The sequence below is a fragment of the Pseudophryne corroboree genome, chromosome 8, assembly GCF_028390025.1.
Source record: "Pseudophryne corroboree isolate aPseCor3 chromosome 8, aPseCor3.hap2, whole genome shotgun sequence".
Lineage (NCBI taxonomy): Eukaryota > Metazoa > Chordata > Amphibia > Anura > Myobatrachidae > Pseudophryne > Pseudophryne corroboree.
In genome coordinates this window covers 163336412-163342689 of record NC_086451.1, presented here as the reverse complement: position 1 = coordinate 163342689, position 6278 = coordinate 163336412, and the positions used below count along the sequence as shown (strand labels likewise).

Here is a 6278-nt window from a genome sequence, read left to right as displayed (position 1 = left end):
TAAGGTGCTCTAATATGTAGCGTTGCGTATAGAAAGGGCATTTACTGTGTCGTCTAATGTGAATAAAGAGCAATAGGGTGTGGTGTAATGTAAATAAGGAGCAATTCAGTGTGATGTAATGTGAATAAGGAGCACTACTGTGAGAAGTAACGATTATAAGGTAAAGTGATACTACTGTGGGATGTAATGTGAATTATGGACACTATCGCGTGATCAAATGTGAATAAAATTGCAGTACTGTGTGGCGGAATTTTAATTGGGGGTACTATTGTGTGGACATGCCCATTGCCAGCAAAAACACACCCCTTTTTGGACTGTGCGCCAAATGTGCGAACTGTTCCTGTTTAAAATATAGGGGGTACAAACACCAAAATAAGTACTGTTATGGGTGAGGGTTGATGGTGCTGGGAAAGAGGTGCAAGGTCAGAGGCGGAACCAGCGGTGGTGCTAGGGGGCACCAGGCAAAATCTTGCCTAGGACATCATATTGGTTAGGGCCAGCTCTGCCAAAGGGCCTTGTGGGGGAAATGTCTTCAGTAAAAGCATTCCCTGTGTGTGTGGTGTGTCGGTACGCGTGTGTCGACATGTCTGAGGAAGAAGGCTATATTAGAGAGGAGCGGGAGCAAATGAATGTGGTGTCTCCGCCGACACTTGATTGGATGGATATGTGGAATGTTTTAAATGCTAGTGTAAACTCATTGCACAAAAGATTAGACAAGGCTGAAGCTTTGGGACAGTCAGGGTCTCAACCCATGCCTGATCCTATGTCGCAGGGACTGTCAGGGTCTCATAAGTGCCCACTATCCAGATTGTTGACACAGATACCGACACGGATTCTGACTCCAGTGTCGATTACGATGATGCAAAGTTACAGCCAAAATTGGCAAAATACATTTGATATAGGATTATGGCAATAAAAGATGTTTTGCACATCACAGAGGAGCCCCCTATCCCTGACAAGAGGGAACATATGTACAAGGGAAAGAAGCCTGAGGTAACCTTTTCCCCTCACACGAGCTGAACGAGTTATGTGAAAAAGCTTGGGAATCTCCTGCAGATTTCCAAAAGGATTCTTATGGCGTATCCTTTCCCATCAACGGATAGGTTACGATGGGAATCCTCCCCTTGGGTGGACAAAGCATTAACACGCTTATCCAAGAAGTTAGCCCTCCCGTCCCAGGATACGGCTACCCTCAAAGAGTCTGCTGACCGCAAACAGGAGATTACCCTGAAGTCCATTTATACACATTCAGGTACCTTACTCAGACCGGCAATTGCGTCGGCCTGGGTGTGTATGTGTAGTGCTGTAGCGGCATGGACGGATACCCTAGATAAGGATACTATTTTATTGCCCCTGGGGCATATAAGAGATGCTGTCCTATATATGTGTGTATGCAAACTACAGGTGGTGCTGCATGGCTCACACCCTTTTGCTTGTCTTGTAGAGCAACTCTGGAGCTGTTACTGGGTCCAGCTGCTGCAAGAAATCAGCTTGAATGCTTCAGGGGCTGGGGCATGGCCAACATGAGCCCCACACTGATGGGGGTGTATAAAGCGATCTAGGGGTCATCCAAGCGCAACCCCACAAAGGCCGCCATGCCCTGCGTGACCATTTTCTCTTTTCATATGCAGACGAGGGTTGCAGCCAACTATACCCATTGCTTGGATGACATCACCATATGCGAATCCATCTGCTGCAGGCCTTCCCCCAGGAATGCTTGCACTAGTTGTTGCATTTGGTTTGTTGTTTGGGGGGTGCTTCAGTATTAGGCAGCCTTCTGCCCTCACACATTCGTCTGAAAATGTGTTCTCCCTGCAGTTGTTGTCCCCAGATGAGAGTTCCCTTGTGCTGCCTCAGTTGAATCTCCTTTACTTGACGGAGGTGTGCCTGAGCAGCGGCCTTCTCCAGCCCTATCTCAAATCATACTTATTTGTCTTAGGTGATACCATGGTCATGAAGATTGTTTTCCCAGGGTGAGGTTCATTCATTGCATTCTGGGTATGCTGACCTCTGTGATTTCCCCAAATGTGGGAATCTCGACTGCATAATTTGTGGTAGGGGGGGGGACTGCATTTGTGCTTTCCCCTGGTTGGCTCTGGTATAATTTAGATCTCATTGTCTCAGGTCTCTCTCCAGCCTAGTTTGCTGTCTGTTTCCACTTCTCTTTTCTTGAGCCCCTCCCTTCTATGCCCTTGCGCACTATCCTGACTTCTCCCGTCTGCTTACTTTGTGCCTTCCAACGCACAATGCAAACTACAGGTGGTGTTGCAGGGCCCACACCCTTTTATTTGCCTTACAGAGCAGCTCTGGAGCTGTTACAGTGCCCAGCTGCTGCAAGAAATCAGCTTGAATGCTTCAGGGGCTGGGGCATGGCCAACATGAGCCCCACACCAAAGGAGGGTGGGGGGTGTTCAATGCGAACTAGGGGTCATCCAAGCGCCCCTTTTCTCTTTTCATATGCAGATGAGGGTTCCAGCCAACTTTGGCCCACTGCTTGGATGACATCACCGTATGCAAATCCGTCTGCTGCAGACCTTTCCCCAGGAATGCTTGTACTAGTTGTTGCATATGGTTTGATGTTTGAGGGTGCTTCAGTATTAGGCAGCCTTCCGCCCTCTCGTTTTCATCTGAAAAGATGTGGTCTCCCTGCAGTTGTTGTCCCCAGACAAGAGTTCCCTTGTGCTTCCTCCTTAACTTGACGGGGGTGTGCTCGAGCAGCCGCCCTCCACAGCCCTATCCCAACACATGCTTTTTTTGCGTATGAGATCTCTTGATCATGAAGATAGTTCTCACAGGGTGAGGTTCATCCATTACATTTTAAAGTAGGAAGGTACAAATTACATATTCAAATTACATATATGTGCTGGATTCAAATGTTTTCCCCCCTTCCTTTCTCAATTGTGCCCATCAGCAGCTATTCTAATGTTGCTGCCAATGGGTGTGACACATTCATTTCTTCTGTGGGGTACACTGGACTCCACAAGGATTCACATTGGGGTGTAGAGTAGGATCTTGATCTGAGGCACCAACAGGCTCAAAGCTTTTGACTGTTCCCAAGATGCTCAGCGCCCCCTGCTCTATAACCTCGCTTCCATGAACAGGGAGCTCAGTTTGTAGTTGGTGCCTTCAGTAACCGGCCACTTAACAGGGGGCTGCCTCAGGCAGCCTATTCTTAGCTATTAATTTTGACAAGAAAAGAAGAACTTTTTTTTATAAGAATCTACAAGGGCTGCAGCAGGTTAGGTCTAATAGACATCTTTACTGCAGCTCCATCACTCCCAGCGGCGCAGTATACTCCCGTGCCCTGGTTGCTGGGTCACTGCAGCGGAGGCTCCGGTTTCTTCCTAAGGTCAGTCACACACACACCGCCCTCCGGGATCACGAGGCCGCTGATGAAAGGGAGGTAAGGGACTTCTGTGCCCACACTATACCGTGATCCAGCGTGGCTGTAGGGGGTGGGCCATGTGCGCACTGGCGTGGACACTGATTACTGGGCAGCCGCTCCACTAGCCACCAGGGACAGTTAAGGAGCACAGCTCTGGGGGGGGTTTTCTCTTATATTAACCCCATTTTGTACTACCCGCAGTGCATTGTGATAGGTAATAGAGCCTGATTCAGGTTGGATTGCAATCGCAATAAGCAATCCAACTGCAAAAATTGCTAAGAGCATACGCATGCGCCTGCATTTTGGGGCTCTCTTGCAGGAGCCCACACCAGTGGGGGGCACCAGGGGCGGAACTACTGGCAGGGCAGGCAGTGCATTGCACTGGGGCCCCGCCGCACTCAAGGGCCCACAGCCGCCGGCATTACAATGAGTCACAATGACTCATTGTATCATGCCGCAGCCGCACACCAGCGCTCCCGTCGGGTCTGCGTCCTGCGACTCCCGCCGCCCGCCCGTCGTAACGAACAGATCAGGCCAGGGCACTACGGGCAGCAGCCGCAGCACCAGACATGCTGCCGCCTCTGTAACACACGAAGAGGGAGGAGGGTTGCTTGGAGATGAGAGGAGCAGCGGCACGGGGGGGAGGAGGAGGAGGAGGAGGGAGGTGAAGGAAGGAGCCGCAGCAGCGCTTTGTTACTGGTGGAGGCGCTGCTGCTGCTGCCCCTCTGCTTCACTATAGGCTGTCTTCCGTGAACAGCCTATAGTGAAGCAGAGGGGCAGCAGCAGCAGCGCCTCCACCAATAACACAGCGCTGCTGCGGCTCCCTCCTCCACCTCCCTCCTCCTCCTTCTCTACTGCCCGGGAATCGTCAAGCTGCACGAGGAGCCTGAGCCAGCGGAGAGGGTAAGTATAATTCTTCTTTCTTTCTTTCTTTCTTTCTTGGGACTGCCTGCCGCTATGTGTAAAAAGGGGGAATCTGCCTGCCGCTATGTGTATAAAGGAGGAATCTGCCTGCCGCTATGTGTAAAAAGGGGGAATCTGCCTGCAGCTATGTGTAAAAGGGAAGAATCTGCCTGCAGCTATGTGTAAAAAGGGGGACTGCCTGCCGCAATGTGTAAAAAGGGGGAATCTGCCTGCCGCTATGTGTAAAAAGGGGGAATCTGCCTGCCGCTATGTGTAAAAAGGGGGACTGCCTGCCGCAATGTGTAAAAAGGGGGAATCTGCCTGCCGCAATGTGTAAAAAGGGGGAAGCTGCTTGCCGTAATGTGTAAAAAGGGGGAATCTGCCTGCCGCAATGTGTAGCAAGGGGGAATCTGCCTGCCGTAATGTGTAACAAGGGGGATGCTGTCTGCTGTAATGTGTAACAAGGGCAAGCTGTCTGCTGTAATGTGTAAAAAGTGTACGATGTCTGCCATTATGTGTAACAAGGGCAGGCTGACTGCTGTTATGTGAAAAAAGTGTACGCTGTCTGCCGCTATGTTTAACAAGGGCAGGCTGTCTGCCGTTATGTGAAAAAAAATGTACGCGGTCTGCCGCTATGTGTAACAAGGGCACGCTGTCTGCCGTTGTGTAAAAAAGGGGGATGCTGTCTGCCGTAATGTGTAAAAAGGGGACGCTGTCTGGTGTAATGTGTAAAAAGAGGACGCTGTCTGCTGTAATGTGTAAAAAGAGGAATCTGTCCGCCGTAAGGTGTAAAAGGGTCTCTACCTGGTGTAGTGGTGCTACTGTGCGGCGTAATTTGAATAATGGAGACTACTGTGCACCGTTTTATGAATTGGTATTATTTTGTGGCCACACCCCTTAACCACGAAGCCACGCCACTATGTTTTTTTGCGCGCGCCTACGGCGCGCACTGCCCCTGTTTTGCATGCAGGGGTGGGGCTCCAATGCCGTTTCTTGCACACACTGCTAAAATGTCTAGTTACGGCACTGTTGCTAGGTATCCACTTCCCTGAGCAGGCCCCCCTCACCAGATCCTCTCCAGGGGTGAGGGGGTGGACTTGGATGGGAAGGGATGGGGGGGGGGGCCAAGCCATTTTGTCGCACATGGGCCCACTGCTCGCTAGTTCCGCCACTGGGGGGCACGTCTAAAACTCTTCAGTCAGTTCTGGATTCATTCGGACCTGGACTCGTGGGTTTTACAAATAGTGTCCCAAGGGTACAAACTGGGGTTTCAAGAAGTTCCCCCTCACCGATTGTTCAAATCAGCCTTAGTCAGCAGGGAGAAGGTTTTTATTCAAGCCTCTTAGTAGTCCCGAAGCCGGACGGCTCAGTCAGACCAATCTTAAATCTGAAATCCCTTAATTTCTACCTAAAGAAATTCAATTTCAAGATGGAATCTCTCAGGGTAGTGATCTCCAGTCCGGGGGATAAAGGAGATTTCCTGGTTTTGGTAGACATAAAGGATGCCTACTTACATGTTCCCATTTAGCCACTGCATAAAGCTACCTGAGGTTTGCAATTCAGGATTGTCATTACCAATTTCAGACGTTGCCGTTTGGTCTGTCCACGGCTCCGAGGATTTTCACCAGGGTGATGGCGGAAATGATGGTTCTCCTTCGCAAGCAAGGAGTCACAATTATCCCGTACTTGGATGATCTCCTGATAAAGGCGAGATCCAGGGACCAGTTGGTGCAAAACATCTACTCTCCCTGACAGTTCTTTAACAACATGGTTGGCTCCTAAACTTGCCAAAATCGCAGTTGGTCCCAATGACGCGGTTGTTGTTTTTGGGAGTCATACTGGACACAGAAGAGGCTTTCTTCCAGTGGAAAGGCTATGGAGATCCAGAGTCTGGTCAAACAAATTCTAAAACCAGCAAGAGTGTTAATCCATCAATGCATTCTGTTGCTGGGGAAGATGGTTGCGGCCTACGAGGCCATTCAGTTTGGCA

The 6278-nt window shown here is 50.1% G+C and overlaps 1 non-coding gene across 1 annotated transcript; it reads left to right on the top strand.

Moving 5' to 3' along the window:
• The first annotated feature begins 1922 nt into the window (after positions 1–1922).
• LOC134951556 (U1 spliceosomal RNA) lies at positions 1923–2088 on the top strand. The gene has a single exon (XR_010184275.1). It is a non-coding gene; the product is annotated as a U1 spliceosomal RNA (small nuclear RNA).
• The last annotated feature ends 4190 nt before the right edge of the window (positions 2089–6278 follow it).